General features: G+C 34.6%; 1 pseudogene; it reads left to right on the top strand.

Moving 5' to 3' along the window:
• Positions 1-19848, top strand: part of LOC116751066 — an 85401-nt pseudogene that overhangs the window by 54609 nt on the left and 10944 nt on the right.

The raw sequence follows: 19848 nt of genomic DNA, 5'->3' as shown, positions 1-19848 counted from the left end.
ACAGTATATTATTCAATGAGTCAAAATATGACAATACAATGGATTTTAAGTAATAATTAGAAATATATTTGTCAGAATAAAATAATTTATAATTTTTCCTTTAATAGATATATATTGTTTCCCTACAATAATTGAGATCTTTAGTAAATATTTTCTTTTGAGACAATGTTCATTGTTAAACATACTATAGAGTAGACCCTTGAACAATAAGGCTTTGAGCTGTGTGGGTCCACTTGTGTTTTGCAATAAATAGGTACAGTACTATACACAGTCATATGATTTGTTGAATCTGTGGATGCAGAAACACAGGGATAGAAGGCTGACTGTAAATTATCCGTGGATTTTTGGATTTTTGATTGCGTGTTTGGTCAGCATCCCTAACAACTGTGTTGTTCAAGGGTCAACTGTATTTTCAGTAGTATGTTTCTTAACTATTATTCAATATTATTAATATTGAATTTCAGATCAAACTTACTGATGGAATAATAAGAGAAAGAGGTTTATGGCATGATACCAAAGTGATCATTTTAAATTGGAATTCTAGTTGATTATATTTTGCCTAGTGATAATCTTTTCAAATTTTACAACCCGTGATACAGGTAAGCTTCATAATGCTAAAATAATACTGTTATCTTATGAAATAAAAATGAAAGTCTACTGAGAATTTGACCCCAATTTTTGCTTTCTTCTCCACCCTTCTGAGCGTGTTTGCTTGTCACTTCGTAATGACAAGATGACTGCTGTGTCTCTAAGCAGGACACCTGCTTTTTTTTTTTTTTTTTGCGGTACGCGGGCCTCTCACTGTTGCGGCCTCTTCCGTTGCAAAGCACAGGCTCCGGACGCGCAGGCTCAGCGGCCATAGCTCACGGGCCTAGCTGCTCCGCGGCATGTGGGATCTTCCCGGACCGGGGCACGAACCCGCGTCCCCTGCATCGGCAGGCGGACTCTCAACCACTGCGCCACCGGGGAAGCTCTAGGACACCTGCTTTTGAAAAAAGAGCAAGAGAATAGCGGGATAAAGCACTTTCTCCTCTTGAGATTATTTCTTTTTTTTGATAAAGCTGCATTTTGTGGCACACTTATGATGTCTCATTAGTCGGAACTGTACCGTATGTATATGTTCAACCTTAAGCCAAGGAGAAGGAGATAACTTAGGTCACTGGCCAAGGGGAATGAGAGAACCATGACTTGGGTAGACAGTCATAGATCATCCTCTGGAGAGGCTAAACCTCCTTGATGTCAAATTCTTCACTCACCCAAACAAAACTCTTAATTCAAAAAGCTACATGCACGTCTATGTTCATAGCAGCACTATTCACAGTAGCCAAGACATGGAAATTACATAAATGTCCACCAACAGATAAATGGATAAAGATGATGTGGTACATATACACAATGGAATACTACTCAGCCATAAAAAAGAATGAAATAATGCCACTTGCAGCAACATGGATGGAACTAGAGATTATCATACTAAGTGAAGAAAGTCAGAAAGACAAATACAATATGGTGTCAGTTATGTGTGGAATCTAAAATATGACACAAATGAACTTATCTACTTAACAGAAACAGACTCACAGAGATAGAGAACAGACTTGTATTTGCCAAAGCAGGGGGTGGGGGTTTGGGGAGGGTAGGACTGGGAGTTTGGGATTAGCAGACGCAAACTATTATATATAGGATAGATAGACAATAAGGTCCTTACTGTATAGCACAGGGAACTATATTCAGTATCCTGTGATAAACCATATGGAAAAGAATATGAAAAAGAATATATATATACATATATGTGTATATGTGTGTATATATATATATATATATATAAAACTGAGTCACTTTGCTGTACAGCAGAAATAAACACAACATTGTAAATCAACTATACTTCAATAAAATTTAAAAAATTTCAGTCACAACCTTTATAGTTTGAATTTCAGTATGACTGAGGTGGAAGGTGGCAGTTGTTGGAAAGGCAAAGAACAGATTATTCTCAGAAGTGAGAATGTCATGTGTAAAGGGGGCTGAAGCTTCAAGGAAAGTTTGGGAAACTACAAAGATTTTGGTATTTCTGGTAGATAAAGTATGAGACCTTGTGACTAGAAATACTGCTGTGGAAGATCAAAAGGAGTAAAAAGATGCAGGCATTAGCATCCATCCTAAGTTAAACAAAAATGCTTGTGTTTGATAGCTATGAAAAGATTTTGAGTAGGCAAATAAGATTTGAATTTAGGAAATCATTCTGAGAGCTGCATTGTGAAGAATGGATTTAGGTGGGATGAGACTTGAGCAATAAATCCAATTAGGAAGCTCCCTAAGTAGCTAAGCTGGAAGGATGAGGGCTAGACATAAATCTGTAGCTGAGACTATGACCATTGAGGGATATATTCTAGAGACTGGTAAGGCAAAACTTAGAGCCCTTGAAGATTGATTGGATGTGGCATGTGAGGGAGAAATAAATGTTAGGTTTTGAGTTAGACAAACAGAAAAGTCTAGCAATAAAATTAATGCTAAGAGAGGGAGAATAAGTCTGGTGACAGAAAGATTGGGTCCCTTGAGATATGCTGATTTTGAAATTCTGCCATAATTGTGATGAATGCATGTGATATAAGACAAAATGGGACATAGAAGGAGAAAGGTTTTATGAACTAGACACTATAGTAAGTTAAAACTTTTAATGTTTTTGGCAACTTTAATCCAAATCTATTTCCCAGTTATCTTTGTTTCTTTCAGTAAGGATGAAAATTAGCAACTGTAAGACAGGTCCACACACAGTATATCTAAGGGCCTGATGGCATGATCTGAGAAACATGTGGATAGCTGACCCTAGTTTTAGTTCCAGAGATCTCAGTCCAAGAAAATGCCTGGACCAGGATGTGCTATCCTGGGAAGGCTGTGGGTGATAGGACTAGGTTTAATATTTTTCTTGTTTATGTGTTCTGTAGTCAGATTATATATTGTGGTTATATAACTCCAAGATTGTAAAAGTAAACCCAGCTCAGCTGAGGTAGTTCCTAGTGTGTATCCAGACCAGATTGTGCAGAACTGTTCCATTCTTGTGTACGCAAAACTGGGTTGGAGGGGTATAGCTAAGCTTCCAGATGGTCTAATGTGACATTGTCAATCAGACTAATTATCTACAATTGTGTGACTCTAAGAATGGCCATATTTAGGGAGACCTTATAAGCTTATACCTTGTTCTGATTTTAGATAAAGTTATTGATCTCTCTGCTGTATATAGTGACTATGCTTATTTATTTCTGAATCCTTTATATCAGTAAGCCTTGTTAGATCTCCCAGGTGGGATCTGTGTCTCAATCGACTATGGTATTTTTTAAACATGGTGGTCATGCTGCCATCAGCCAATTGCCAACAAGATACTGAGAGATAAATACTGTAGTTTCCTTGCTCCCTTTGTTTGACATTTCTGAGGAATGCTTCTTCACTGTCTCCTAGGTTTCTCCAGTAGTACTGAATTCTGATGACCCACAGTGATAACGTAGTTTATTGATTTTCATCTTGTCCTTGTCTCATTTCCTCATTCTTTCTGGCCGCTTATTTCTGGAATTATCTTACAAAGAAACTATTTGTTCTTAAATCCTTTCCTCAGCATTTGCTTTTAGAAGATGTCAAAATATGACCACCAAAACTACTTTTTTTTTCTTTTTTGAAAGATTTAATTAGGATGTATTAAAATACCTAATGGTAAATCTTGGAACACTCCATCAACTTTACATGTCTTCAAAAAATTTGTGGGAGGATGAGATTTAACAAAAAAGAAAAAATAATGAAAACACAGTTATGCCTCTTACGTAAGAGGTTACAAGACGTCTTTAAAGACTTCAAGAACATTTTGGAGAGAAGTTTTCTCAAATACCCGTAAAAAGCCCCTGAGAGCAAAAGACCAAACTATCACACCTTAGGGGAGGTATGAAACCTATTTCTTCTATCTGCCATATTGTAGGAAATGTAACTATTTAAAAAAAAAAAAGGGATATAGTAATTGTTCAGAAAATGAATGCAAAAGTAAACATCAGCAACTCTGTTTGCTGTTCCTGGACATATTTAACTCTTGTACCTGGGTCCAACAAGCTTTCTGATTTCCCTTCTCTGAAGATGGTTGCAAGTGTTTATCAAAATTCCTAGACTAGTAGTTGGTCCTCAAGTTATTATCTGTAAGGGCTCTTAGTTTTCAAGTAACAGCTCAGAGCCTGCAGGTACTATATTCAAGTCCAGAACAAGTTCTAGAGTCTAGTTCAGTGAAGACCATGCCTCTTCATTGAAGAGACAAAAATCTTTATCAGAAGACATTGAATAAATGCTTACATTAAAAAATATATATCTCTAATTAGCTCTATTTTAACTTGCAAGTTAATATCTGTTTTATGTTTGTTTTTATTTTCTAAGCCACATTTATTTCAGAGCCCCAGAAGAGGTAGTACTTGACCTCACTGTTGTAGGACAAGTTGTCAGAGGCGCCTGCCAATATCGGTTTTAGAGATGAAATAATTTGTTCCCTTAAAAAATTGGAGTGCTATGATTGTAAAAACTGGAATATTTTATACATTAGTTCTAGCAGGATTCATGCAAATGATCTTTAAATCATATGAATTTATTAAAAATTTTCCACCTGAATTTTCTGGAAAAACTGTATGTTAAAGATACAATTTGATACATTTTTATGGCTGTTTTAAAAAATGTAATTATAGTTTATTTGATATACTTCTGTTATATTTCCTAACATTCCTAATTGGCATTTGGGAGTTTGAATTCATATAGAATAAGGTAATAAATGCCTGTACTTATCCAAAACTCTCTTAAAAATTGAATTTTTCTTTAGGTTTGTTAATAATTAAGAGACATTCCCACTGTGTCAATCAGAACTCTTTTGGTTGCAGGTGATAGAAACTTAATTCAAACCAGCTTAGACAAAAAAAGGGAGGGGACATAGAAAGCAAACTTATGGGTACCAAAGGGGAAAGGGGGGAGGGATAAATTAGGAGTATGGAATTAACAGATACATGACATTATATATAAAATAAATAAATAACAAGGATTTACTGTATAGCACAGGGAACTATATTCATTATCTTGTAATAACCTGTAATGGAAAAGAATCAGGAAAAATATATGTATAACTGAATCACTTTGCTGTACAGTTGAAATTAATACAGTGTTGTAAATCAACCATACTGCAATAAAAAAATTAAAAAAAGAAACATTGGTAATCTATATGAAGTAAAGCCTGAATTCTGTTCATGAGTCAGAAGATTTCATGCAAATATCAAATGCCTGTACTTACTGGGAATCTAATGGGATTCCAAGATTGTGCATATATTTTGATCACCCTGCAGGAAGATTAAAGTCTACAACTTTTATTGAAAGAATATTTGGATTATATGTGATAAATTTTGATTTAGCACTATATAACATGATATATTATGCTGGTAAGAAAATATTGACTATAAAACTTATACCTTAGGGAAAAAAAAGGGCAGATAAATCAAAAAGCCTTATGCTCAGGATGTCATTTGGTACAGTTATGTTACCTATGTGGTTGTACATGGATTTTAACAGTACTGAAAATTAAACAACAGGAGGTAGAGGTGGCTTATTCAAGTAATATAATATATTAATATTCAAGTATATTAATGTTGCACCTGTAACTGTCTAGGAAGTTGTCATACATGGACCAGGTAATGGTAATGAGATCATCAAAAAAATTTTGAGCATGTGTTGATCAGTTTTAATTATGGCAAAGAAGAAAGGACTCTCTTCTCTCTTCCAGGAGACTTTTCTGCTACTAAGGAAAGACTAGTAGTTGAGAGCCTCCATATTTTAGGAGCTTAGAAGAATGCCAACATTTTAAAAATTGAAAGTGAACTAAAGAAAAATGGAACCAAACTGTCCATCAAATAATACTTACATAGCCACATAGAATGAGAGATTGAAAGCAGCTGCAGAACAAAGTAATTTGATCAAATATCATTTGTGAGCTATATTCTAAGAACAAAGGAAACTAGAAAAATTTTGAACTTCATTAAATTATTTTGTTTGCTGTAATGTCATATAATTTTGGATTTATTTTCTTGGGTTTGCAGGTAAAGCAAATAGGTAATGACTTTTAATTGAATAGATGTAATAATTTTTCAGTGTTAGAGTTAAACAGATACAAATACAGTATAGGATTAAAAATTTTAATGGAAACTATATCCTATTAGAACTTAGTTGCAACTTTCAATATGGATGTATGACTTTGTAAGAAAAAGAACAGTCTTTTCTGGTTTTGTTCACTGAAATCCTTCACCTTAGAGTCCAGATTCTCATTGTTAATTGTATTTTTCTGCTCAAGTGAACCAGACTTCCTTGAAGATATTAGGAGGAGGAATCTATAATTGAGACTGGAAAATCATGCAGTGCCTGAAAGCAAGGAGGCTTTTAAATATTAATGACATCATGTCAAAGGGTCACAGAAGTGAATGTTAATGGGACTCTCTCAGGCCAAAGTTGTGAAAATTTGAGCATCAAAAGGAGAAAAATAGCTGAGGTCTATTGAAACACATTTAATCTAAAACGCTGTGAATCACAGAGCATTCTAAAACAAAGTCATCTGGTCTATTTTATTGCATCAATGAAGAAAATAGAAACTATAACTATTACTTAAATGGTATTTTCTGAATCATGAGAAATAACAGTTAAAATGCACACACAGCCTCCCTCCCCGCATACATATGTGTGAAGTGGAGGTAGACAGAAATAAGCAAAATGTAGAAAACTCACTTTGATAAAGTATTAAGTATCCTTAAGAGTGATATGGTCCTAAGAATATAAAAGAATGAGAGTATATCCATTCAGAAGGTCTTGTAGTTACAGTGTTGAAGATCCCAACAGTGATGTAAATAATCAGCTTAGGCTTTGATTTTGAAGTGAAATCTTACTAAACTTTTCTTAGTTTTGAAGCATCTAAGATAACTTTAAATTCCAAGTATTGATAAGTTCAGTATATTAGATTTATAAGAATTATTTTCTAATCAGGAAAGTCATATTTGTTGAACCCTGCAATATAAATAGTTAGAAAGGTAGTATTTGAGGTCATCCAGCTAAATCCACTTCATACACAGACCATTAACCAGTATATTGGCATCTCTGTTCCATTTCCTGGCCACTAACTACTTGGTCTACAAAAGGCCATCATCACCAAGCTCCTTCCTCACTGTATTTACACTCTACACTCACATGTAGAAGGGATCCTTGGGTCTCCTAAATCCCGTTTTCCTGGCCTAATCCAGGAACCACCCACTTTTTCAGGTACGCAAAAGGGAGATAGTAGAACAAATGCTTAGCTGATACTCCATTTCATACTATAGTCGTTTCTCATTCTGTGTGCTGTTCTCTTTGTGATGCTTATAATGCAGAAAACATCCAAGTTCCGTACAGGACAACGTCAGGAGTTTGGGGTCTCTCATCTTCCTGCAAAATGACATTCCAAATTAATTTAGTACTGCAGTATGTTAATGGGAATATACCTATTCTCTAGATAGTCCAAGATTTTCTCCTTCAGATAGCAAATGCTATCTCAATGTGTCTTTTAAGTTACACATTTTCTGATATATACATGTAGTGCTAAACAACTTCAACAATATACTTTATACTACATCTAAAAAATATTTTAGCATTAACCTATGCTCATTGGGAAGGCCTCTCTTTCCTGTCTATCTCTGTCAAGGGTCCCTTTCAGCCACTGGGGAGGTAGGTCTATACAATAATAAGTATATAGGTATAAATGTGTGATGAAAGCTACCACTCCATAAGCCAGAGTGATTCATGTCACACATGCTAAAAGTTGAACACTTAACTTACAAAGAGATTGTTAATGTTTTCCTACTCTGGACAAACACAGGGCCTGCTTTATAGATCTTCAGTATAACCTCTCTCATGGATACTGAATGTTTTCCTGGACAAATGGAGTGATGTCTTTAAATGTATGTGTTCAGCACCCCTTTCATCCAGCCTTTTTAATGTTTTCTAATGTATGTCTACCTTTCCCCCACAACTACCTGAGTGTCCTGAGGCTTTTTCTCCCCTGATGACCACAGTGTAGCTCTTAGAGGGATAGTTCTTAGAGGTTCTGAATAAGCAACTTAGAGAACATTTATCTAACAATGTAAAGATGTGAATTCTCCACAAGCCTGCAACTCCACTCTTAAGCATGTGTCCTAGAAGTGTTGCATGTGCACCAGGCAACACATACAAGTGTGCTCGTGATGGTGCTGTTAATATTAACTAAAGACTTGGCATAACACAAAGCCCATTGAAAGAAGACAGGATTATTATATGGCAATGAAAGTCAATCTATTATAGTTTATGTCAAAATAAAATGGCTTTCAGGAACATAATGTTGAATCAAAAACTCAAGTAAAATAGAATGACTACATTTATATAACATCATGCAAAACCAAATGATATGCTCTTAAGTGATATAGTTATCTTTGTAAAATTAAACATAAAAGCAGCAAAATAATTTAAAAATATGGTTTCCTGGGGAGGAGCACACAGGGGCTTCTTTATTTAAAAATGAGTGATAGGTGTACTTATGTTTCATTTTTTTATCTGAAAGTTTGTACCTTATGCTCACCTTTATCCCGTTCTCCTACCCACTACCTCCCACCTCTTATAACGTCTTGTATGAGTTTGGTTTTTTGCTTTTGTTTTTTAGATTCCACATATAAGTGAGTTCATGCAGTATTTGTCTTTCTCTATCTGACTTACTTCATTTAACATAATGCTCTCAAGGTCCATACATATTGTTGCAAATGATAGGATTTCCTTCTTTTTGATGGCTGAGTAATATTCCATTGTGGAGTTGGATAACAACTTCTTTATCCATTCATTTGTCAGTGGACATTTAGGTTGTTTCCATGTATTAGCGATTATAGATAATGCTGCTGTGAATATGGCGATACATATATTTCTTCAGCATAGTGTTTGCATTTCCTTTGAGTATACGTCCAGAAGTAGAGTTGCTGAATCATACAGTAACTCTATTTTCAGGTTTTTGACAAACCTCCATACTGTTGCCCATAGTGGCTGTACAAATTTACATTCCTACCAACAATTTACAAGTGTTCTCTTTTCTCCGTATCCTCAGCAACACTTGGTACCTCTTGTCTTTTTTATGCTAACCATTCTAACAGGTGTGAAGTGATATCGCATTGTAGTCTTGATTTGCATTTCTTTAATGATTAGTGATGTTGAACACCGTTTCATGTACCTGTTGGTCATTTATATTCTTCTTTGGAAAAATGTCTCTTCAGGTGCTTTTCCCATTTTTAATTGGATTATTTGGGACTTTTTTGGGGGGGTCTATTGAGTTATATGAATTCTTTATATATTTTGGAGATTAGCCCCTAATCAGGTATATAGTTTGTAAATATTTTTTTCCATTCCATAGGTTAACTGTTTATTTTGTTGATCGTTTCTTTTGCTATGTGGAAACTTTTTAGTTCTATGTAGCCCCACTTATTTTTGCTTTTGTTGCGTATGCTTTTGGTGTCGTATCCAAGACATCATTGCCATGACCCATGTCAAGGAGCTTTTCTCCTATGTTTTCTTCTAGGAGTTTTATGGTTTCCCGTCTTACCTTTAAGTCATTCATTCATTTAAGGTTAATTTTTGTGAGTAGTGTAATATAGGGGTCTAGTTTCATTCTTTTACATGTGAGTGTACCATTTCCCCAGCACAATTTATTGAAGAGACTGTCTTTTCTCTATTGAGTATTCTTGGCTCCCCTGTTAAATATTAGTTGACAGTATATGCATGGGTTTATTTCTGGGCTCTAAATTCTGCTTATGTTTCTATTATTATTTTTAAGCACTTTACATCTGTTGTGAGTCTTGTGTGTGTGCAACTTAGATATGTAATAAAAACAAAACCCCCAGAGAATAGAAAGGGAATCTTGTTTTAGATATTAAATGCATGCAGAAACAAAGCAAAAACTAAAACACTTAGAGGCTTGACAAAATATTAGCAAAAGTCATCCTCTCAAAGAAAAGGAAGAAACAATATAGAAGAATAATATAGGGAGAAAACTGTGGTTGAAAGGGAAATGGACATTTGTGAGGGAATTCTCATTTGTGAGCATAGTGTTAGGTCACAGAAAGGAAACTTGGTCTATTTCATAGTTTTTCTAAGATTTTCTTCCATTCAATTTATATATTTTTCTACTATGAAATGTAATCTGCAAAAGCAGTCCCTTCCATTCATTCAGTGGCACCATGTAATTCTTTTAAGTGAGTATATTTGGGGGATTGGATTAGATTTGTAAAAAATAATTAAAAGAAATCACCAAAAGGTTATTAATAGACATAAAAGGCTAATTATGTGCTAGTGGCCAAATCAGTGATTCTCAAGTTGTAATGTGCATATATATCACTTGGGGATTTCTGTCAAAATTCAGATTTTGACTCAGTAGATCTGGGAGGTGAGGCTGTCAATTCTATGCATCTTATAGGTTCCAAATGTAATGCCTGTGCTACTGTCCATGCATAACACTATGAGTAGCAGGGATTCAAAGTCTTTCCTATAGATGATATTTAAAATTTATAATAATCTAAGTTGTGGAGCTTTTAGGGATAGATACATTTAAATAATTAGTATTTGCACTATAATGCTAAAAGTAGAAACATAGGCAATGAGGATAATTTTCCAAGAACTGTAGATAGTGAACTTACAATTCCAGAGGGCTATGTTCCATTTCTTGACATAAAGATTGTCTACTTCTTGACTAATGTTCTGCTTGTAATGCCAGAAAACAATGATTTTCTTTTTTTTTAGGAATGAAATTTCAAGGTGATCTCAAGTGCTCCTTAGATTTTAATATTTCTTGGCTAATATTCAGTGTCTGGTGCCTTAAAAAAAGGTGTGTTAAATTATTTTCAGAATCTAATTAAGAGCATATGGTTTGAGTTTATTAATTTCTATTTAATGAACAGGATATTTAACTTAAAAAAGTCCTGTTCTGAGTGTTATTTTTTGTTACAAGGTCTGCTTTGAAGATATGAATGATACTTCTTGTCCCATCTTGTTTGGTAGGATATAGGCAATTCTGTTTAATCTAAGCTTTTTATCTTTTGTCCTTGGGTAAGGTAGACAAATTGAGATTCACTTTTAGTTAATTTATTCTGTCACAGATTCTGAATCAGGAGTTTAAAGTCACTGCCTGACAAGAAAATGTCAACATCTGTTGAGTTGATTTATTATTTATGTATTGATATTAGATTTTATGGCACTTTTCCTGTGAGGAGCTGAAAGTCTTCTACATATAATTTTTACACTTTTCAAATACCTTTCACAAGAAACACTTCCAAGCATCCCAACATGAAAAGTGACAGAAAATGAACCAAATGAAGAAAACAAGAAGAGGACCCAAGGGTAAATAATCAGAGCCTTAAATAGGAGGTGTGTCTAAAACCTAAGTACTCACTTTGTGAGGCCACTGGGGATGCCTGTGTCTCTGCCAAAGCTTTCCCCCTGCACATCTGCCATCAGTGCATCCTTCCTGGCTCCCAGATGCTTCTGTCCTCTGTGGCCACCTCATCTGTACTGTGAGCTTCCAACATTCTGCTGATTAGGGCAACCCAAGTATTGACTGTGGTAATGAGACCTCAGGCCCACCAAATGATCCTTGCTCTACTCCTGCAGATAATAGAATTTCTTGGAAGGTGCATTTATGGTGGGCAGGAAAGTAAAGGTTCTTAAAATATGTTGCATACTATTTCATCAGACTTGTTATGTGTGGCCATTGTTAATTATTTAATTAAATAACAAAATAATTTTAATTGTTTTAAATAAATGAGGTAAGATTGAATAAACTTATTGAGGGATTTTATAAAGACTAGAGATATCAAAACACACTTTGAATGTTTTATATTTCATTTATGGTTAAAATTGTCCTGAAAAATTAGAAAATAATGTGTTCAAATTAGATGATCACATATATATCTGATTTTATGCAGTGCCTAAATACTTTGGTTTTCAATATTTTTTAATAAGAACAATTTCACTATTGATATCCTTTTTTAAAAAATTCTTTCTTTATTGGGAAATATGTACCTTTGGTTTGATAGCTGGGGCAAAGGGAGATAACTTCTCTTTAAATTTTTTTAGAAATTCATAGTCTGAAGTATTTTATGTTATAAAAAGGACTAAATATTTCCTCGGAAATAATGTGGAATCTTGCTGAGATAATAAGTATATAATTTTAATGGTAAGATTTGAAATTCTTTTTTGTTGACTCATGCTAATTCTGTCTACCTTCATTTTTGTAATAGAAAATAGAACCACAAAATAAAAGGTGGTATTAGGCAAAAAGCAGGAAAATATGGCATGGTGTTACATTTTGAAAATGAAAGTTACTAAAGTAATTCAATATTCACTATTTTCTAAAATGTATCTGATGACTTAAGGGTCCTAGAACCCTAACCAACACCCCCAACTATTTAAACTGAAATTCATTGCTGGAATCAATGAGGCAAAGAATAACAAATAACTTGCCTACAAACAGAGGAGTGAGCATTTTCCTATGGAAGATGAAAGATAAAATAAGGTTTGAGCTTTGTTATTTTATTAATAAGAGTGAAAATAAAAATACATCTACCCTGACATAAGTTTATGACCACGGAGAGAAGCAGAGGCTAGAGACCACTGGAGTTAGTTTTCTATCTTTACCTCTGATGCAAGCTGTGCTCCATAAAGCCACCATATGAATTATTTCTCCCCTATATATTACACCTCTGTTGTATTCTTTGTGCTGAGGAGTATATCAAATCAGTGACTGAAATGAGCAAGTGTTAGAGATACATGTGTTTCTGAAATAGAGTATCTGTCATCTTTCATGGTGTCTTTAAGCTAAACCTGTGGAGAAAGGAACTTAAAATAATACCCATTGTTTTCATTAATCCTTGATGAAACATTTGGATTTCAACACTTTCCTTGCTGAGAAGAACATATTTATCTGAAACAGATGTCTTGATGAAACATTTCCTAAGATGAGTCTGACTTCTCCGTTACAAAAAGGCCACTCATACCAGTTTAGTATTTTTCAATATATTTCTTTATTATAATATAGACCCTGGCCTTTTATGTAGCTTGCTGAAATCATCTAGTGTGTTTCAGCCTCTCCATATGTTAAAAAGGAATAACAATATCCTCTTCCTGTGTCTTGATACTGTGAACAATAACCTCTTCAGTTGCTTAGACTTCTTTGGAAGAAGCGTTGTTATCTATAGTGTCTAAGAAGGTTTCATGTTGGTGAGGGCTTAGAGAAGCTGAAGTGTGAATTAGGCTGTAAGGAACAGATAGGACTTATCTGACCACAGCAGTGTAAAATGCATGGAGAATGGGAAACCAGAGTTCAGCTGGAATGAAGGAAACAAGTAGTAGAATTTGAAACCAAAAACTTGATTACAATAGGTTGGGGCAGGAGGTGGGGCTTAAACCCTGGGTGAGGAGTTGATAGGCACTTGGGAGTATTGACCGTTGGAAAGCACAGGAATGACATGGTGAAGGCAGCGCTTTCACATAATTTTGAGAACTGTGTAGGAAATATGTCTAGTGCATACCTGAGGCCAACTTGACAAGGACCTGAAACAGAATGGCACCATTTAGAATGAAAAGGCAAGGATACAGATGGCAAATATTTCAAAGGAAGCCTCCATAAGGATTAGATAGAGACTGATAGAGTGTAAGGAATAAAGTTGTTCCTTTAAAGTTGTCCCAAGGGTTTTGCCTAAAGCATTAGGAAAATGCTTTTTAAAGTTTTAAAAGGGAAATCAAGAGAGATGATGACATTGGTTTTAAAAAAAATGTTAATTTAGATTTTAGACATGTTGAATTTAAGAATAGGAAATTTCCAGAAGAAAATAAGAGATTCTTTGGGGAGATGAAGGGACAATATAGATTTGGGAATTAATTTTTATAATATTTAAACCAAAAGCCTTGTAAGAGAAATTGACTAGACTTTGAATAAAATAAGTAGTGAGCTTTAATAAATTTAAGTTTTTGAGAAGTAGCGTTGCATCAATTAATATTGGTCTGAGTGAATATAATTTGGAGGCATTGGACCAATTACTGAACATTTTTTCCCTAATTATAAAAGTAAGGTTTTTCATTGTAGAACATTTTTTAAAATGATGGAAAATATAAACAAGGAAGAAAAAAAGCAGCCTTCAAATCACCACCCACAGCAACAACTATTAATATTTTAACAAATTTATGTCTCATTTTTATATGTAATTTCATAATGATTCTTTATTTCTATGTTAAATTTAGTAGCTTTCTTGGCTTTACAGAAACTTTTGTCATATCATTAGAGATCTTAAACATCATGAATTAATGACTGCCTTTAGTAAATTCCATAATGAGTGATTTAGTGGTAAGCTTGGGAGGCAGACAGTTTTGTTTTAAATTCTGGAATCACTGTGAATTTGTTACATGTTCCCAAAAACATGGGAATAAAATTAGGACTTAATCCACCAACTTACTGGGAAGATTAAAAATACAATGTATATTAAACACATAACACAGTGTCTCCTAATACAGTAGTAAGCCCAGTGTTTATAAGTTTAATAGGTCTATCTGGGATTATGTATTTTTCTTCTGCCTTTGTTTCCATATTTCTCCCATAAAGACTGTGTCTATATTCATTCACATTTCTCTACAGTTTTTTTCCTCCCTCCCTCCCCCCCTTCTTCCTTCCTTGCCATTCTTCCTTCTTTCCATTCTTTATGGTAAGAACTACATTTTCAACTTTAGACTGGGAATAAGGAAACTGGAAAAAAATCCATAATAGACCTGACTTCACAAATGTAACAACTCATCCTCATTGCCAGCTGTTTTAGGCAAAAAGGTCACTGGATATGTCACACATAGATGCCTCTGCACCCAGTCTAGTTACTGGCTTCGTGCTCTAGCCTTAGATGGACTTCAACAGGTATTGCTTCTTACTTGTCTGGAAATGAGAACCAACAAATTTGGGGTATAATTGGTTACACTCCAACTTTTAATTTGACTCCTGTCCTGCCCAGCTCAGATCTACTACCTGCTTCTTACTCTTGTTTTTTCCCATAGGCTGCCAAATCTCCCTAAAAATAGCCTATCCCATTTCTCTCCTAAACTAGGCAACCTGAAGCAACTGCTTTCTATGGTAGAGACCTATGTGAAGAGTGCAAAAGAGGGAAAAACAAAGAATTCTCAAAAATTCAGATTATCCTACAAGTAGCAAACCAAAATGCCATTACTGCTACATGGCCCATTTCCCAAGTAGTTTCGGCAGTACAAATGGAATAAGCATAATTTTTTTGGCTATTATTATTTTCTGTTATCTTAAAAAAAAAACTTGGAAGGGTGATTCCTTTTTTTCTTGGAGGATGGAGTAGGGTGTGTGTGTGGCTTGCAGGAAATTAAAAAGATATTCATTTAAAACAAAATTTGTGACTGTCTATCAAAACGATAGATGGAAAATACAGATATCATGCTGCTTCAGGCCATTTGAGGGAGGGACAGGAAGAATTTTTTTGGCATTTCTGCCAATACTTTATGGAATTAACTGACCAAGCACCTTTTACATCTGTAATTATGATGAGCCACTGTGAAAAAGTCACAAGGTGAACCACAACCTGCCTTGCTGTTGTCCCCATGCCCATAAAAACGTTTATTTCTGACAGTTCCAATCCCTTTAAATAGGAACCAGGGTTATACTTCTCCAGAGTTGGTATAGTGAACTAACTTTAAAATGCATGTTGTTTTTAAAGATGCATTCAATACCTTTTCTCCTATAGGAGTAAAGCTTAAAAAAGGTTGTGCCTCATATACAGCTTTAGTGTGTATAATAACTCTCAGGTAAATCTCAGAGGTACAAGTATGTACTTTCTAAAATAATATCGCTTAAATGAATCAAGTAAATCTGTTACTACCCATGGTGCTTATTTATTGTCTTTGTTTCGTTTTTACATGAAGTAGAGCAAAACTCTGAAGTTTAGGTGATTTTAAAGTAAACTGTGGTGTTTAAAATTTTTATTATAAAATTATACTTGGATTTGAGATTTAATGTTGACTTTTGTCATAAGCGACCACAACAAATGTGCTTAAGTTTCCATGCTTCTGTTTTTCTATTAATATAACAGGTAATGTTGACATTTTACTTAACCTGCAGAAGTATATCGTTTTATGTCAGATGCCAAAGGGTTTAGTGGACTCTTGTTAAGATGTAAAGAGAATCAGCATTAACTGGTTACCTACTAAGTAACCACCCTGTGAAAACGATACCTCCTCTTACAGGTGCTGTTCAGGGAAGTTCTAGACTGTTAACTTGTCCAGATCACAGAGTTAATCATTTGTATCAACATTAATTTTTCTCTTATTAAATTTTCAAAAACATACAAAACTAGACATACTAGTATGGGCTCTGATGTGCCCATCACTCAGTTTAAACAATTATCAACTCTTGGCCAATCTTATTTATCTACACTCCTTCCCACTGTCTCTCACCCCCTGTTTTGTTTCAGAGAAAATACTCATATTACTTACATCTAAAAGTCAAAAATTATTAATGAAATTACCAACAATACTACCATCACATTTAAAAACTATAATTCCTTAATATTAGTAAATATACAGGGCTCTAATTCTGCTGCCTCATTTTTTTCACTTTGTTTGAATTATGATTGAAATAAGGCCAATGCTCTGAAATTGGTTCATGTAATTTTTCTATTTTAACCTAAAGCTCTCTTCCTTTTCCTTTTAAAAATGTTATTTATTTTTGCAATTCAATTCTTGAAATAACAGAATTTTCCACAGTCTGATTGCATCCCTCTTGTGATAAGACATTATGCTGTCTCTATATGTTCTATAAAGTGGTTGTTCAAGGCTTGAAGACTTGATCAGGTAGAGGTCTTTATTTTTAAAGATTTCTTCATAGGTTATATTGAATATTTATATGAATAAGGACCCATTGTGTGGTTTCTCTCTTTTCCTAGATATAAATTATTATATCATCAAGGGTTGCAAAATCATGATATTCTAATTCTACTCATCTTTCTTTACTTATTAGCTACAACACCTTTACGAAGAGAAAATTTCTGTTACCAGCTATTTTGTTACTCTGAGGTACAGTTCATATATAAAACCCAGATTAATGCTTAATATTTTTCCTTTATCCTGTTTTTAAAAATACTGAGTTAATTTTATAATATCTACCATATGTGATCAGTGAGGTTCTTTTAAAAAATTATTCTAAATTTATGGATTTTAAAATATTTGAGTTTTTCATTTTAAAAACATAGTAGTACTAGTGGAGTTATAACAATACTAGTTTTAGACAAGTGACAGAATACATTCTCTCATTGCTTTTTCACTTAGGAACGTATACTGGGGATCACTCCATAGCTATACATACTAGTTATTATTTATTACTTTTACAGAACTGTATATTTCATTGTATGGATATGAAATACTTTTTTCAAGTTCTATTAATGGTTATTTCCAGCCTTTTGTTATTGTAAACTATAATGGTCTAACTGACAGACACTTGAGTATATCTTTTTAATTTTTTCCATGGTATCCTAGGGTGGTTTTCTAGGAGAGAGATTGCTATACTGAAGGTTAGAGCATTTATGGATTTGCTAGATATTGACTAGTTCTCTTCCATAAGGGTTGTACCATTTTGCAGCCCCTCCAGCAATGTACGAGTGCCCCTTTGTCCTTAGCCTCATCAAGAAATTCTGCCTAATTTTGGATTTTTGCCAGTTACATCACTGTCATACTCAAGATAGTCCAAATGAAGAGACAAATCTATATTGTCTTCTTTTACATCTATTTCATACCATTTGTAATATATTCTTCACACGTGAAAACCAGTGTGTGCTTCTGCATTTATTGCCAGACATGACTGCAGTCTATGCCAAAGTAAACACATGGTTCTACTGACTTCTTTTCATGTATTTCAAAATTGTACCTGAACATGTGAATTAAATTATTCCAAAGACCATTTTAGGATCTCTCTAATCAGCTCAGTCTATCTCTGTGGTGTGTAACTGATATATTTAAATCATGCCTATTGGGTTCCCATATAGACAGTCTGTTCTGATCAGTATGACAGAATTTTGAATAAATTGCTTTTCTAAGGGTATTTCACTTTTCTGCTAAGTTTACAACACTGCATCAGACAAAGGAAGCTTAGATGAAAGTGTAGATGACTTTATAAATGTGTCCATAACTCTTAAAAAAAAAAAAGGCAAGACTGAAACAGTGTTGAATTTCTCAGCTCTTTGAGTCACTGAAACAATTTCAGAACATGATATATACTGCTTTCATTTATTGTCCTGAATTTTACTTTTTTGCCTAAAGCTAGTTATTTTTCCTTAAAGTGAAACATTGATTTCTCTCCCTTAAGCTGAGTTTCAGATTCACAACCACCTGCAGCGATATGCTTGTTTTGACTACAGAATCAGTCAGGGAAGAAGGCTGTTTTGAACTGTACATGCAACAATGTCTTCTCTTCTCTTTTTCCAATCAGAGAAATAACACAGACACCCTTCAACAGAAAGCAAACAAAAACAATAGTTCATGCAAATGTTTATGAAATGGGGTGTAGAAACCAAACATAGTGGCAGCCACTTAGACCTTTTAGATTTAAGTGCGTTCGTTTTTAGTAGAAATAAAAATAAGCCCAGCTTTCCAAAACACTTCACATTCGGCCTGAAATTTCATGAGGTTTCTTTGCAGAGGCAGATGCCTTTATATCACCAAGGGAAATGTGAATGATTTTAATGTCTACCTCTTCAGTATGAAACTGAGCATGACATATCAATTCCATTAAGTTCAGTTCAAGAAATACTTACTGTTGCTACAATGCAAGAGGAGCTCTGTGAGGTGTTATGAGGAATACAGAGATAACCAAGACGTGAGTTCAGGACAGTCCCCCTTCCTCCCAAGTTAATTCAATACCTCCTTTTGATCTTTCAGAGTTCTTTTAGATCATAACCTTTTGCAGTTTGGTGAGACTTCTCCTGGGGCTTGTGTTGGAGTTAAGTACCACTTTATTTGTACATCTCTGAAGTGGGGCTATAGTATTTTTAACTATTGGAAACACATTTCTTTTAGATCCTGTGTCCGAGCTGTTTTCTGCCTGTACATGTAGTCCCGACAGAGAAATGAAGATGCTGCTGCTAGCAGAACATAAGAGGGGAACACAGGTTGCGAAATCAATTTCTGGCTCAAATGTCATGTTAAATGTCTTTTGCACATGCCAACACACAAAGTCAGAGCAGTATCATGAGTTAGTGCCAGATGTTGGACTGTGGTTGAACCAAAGACGTAGGCCCTCAGGAAGGAAGAGAGTATTTGGATGCCATTTATGACATCTTCTCTAAGGAGAACAAAGAGCACCAAGAATTTTTATAGTTTTCAGGGAATATTGTGAAGGGAATTGTATAATTGAACTATCTTGAAAAACAAAAGGGATGTAATAGGTCAAACTTTTAAAATGTCTTTATTAGGAAGCCAGTTTCTCTGCTGCCAAACGCTTTTCCATGTGAAATGAGTTGAGAAAGGCAAAATACAATATAGATGAAATCACTCTTAAAGAAGAAGAAGTAGGAAAAAATATCTGCTTCTCCTGGCCCCAGGGAATTAGGTGGACAAAAGGGAGCAGAGATAAGAGATATCTGGTTGAGATGTGTGAGTCCTAATAAAATCCTAGAACAGAAGGTACTTCAGGTGTCAGAGCAGGACACCGAAGTGGGAGCCACTTTGACTCCTCTTCCCATTTGGGACTCTTGCAAGGACAACTGGTAGCAT

Source organism: Phocoena sinus, chromosome 3 (genome assembly GCF_008692025.1).
Source record: "Phocoena sinus isolate mPhoSin1 chromosome 3, mPhoSin1.pri, whole genome shotgun sequence".
In the NCBI taxonomy this organism is placed as follows: Eukaryota; Metazoa; Chordata; class Mammalia; order Artiodactyla; family Phocoenidae; genus Phocoena; species Phocoena sinus.
Note: the sequence above shows the minus strand (reverse complement) of the source record. Positions and strands in the feature narration are given on the sequence as shown.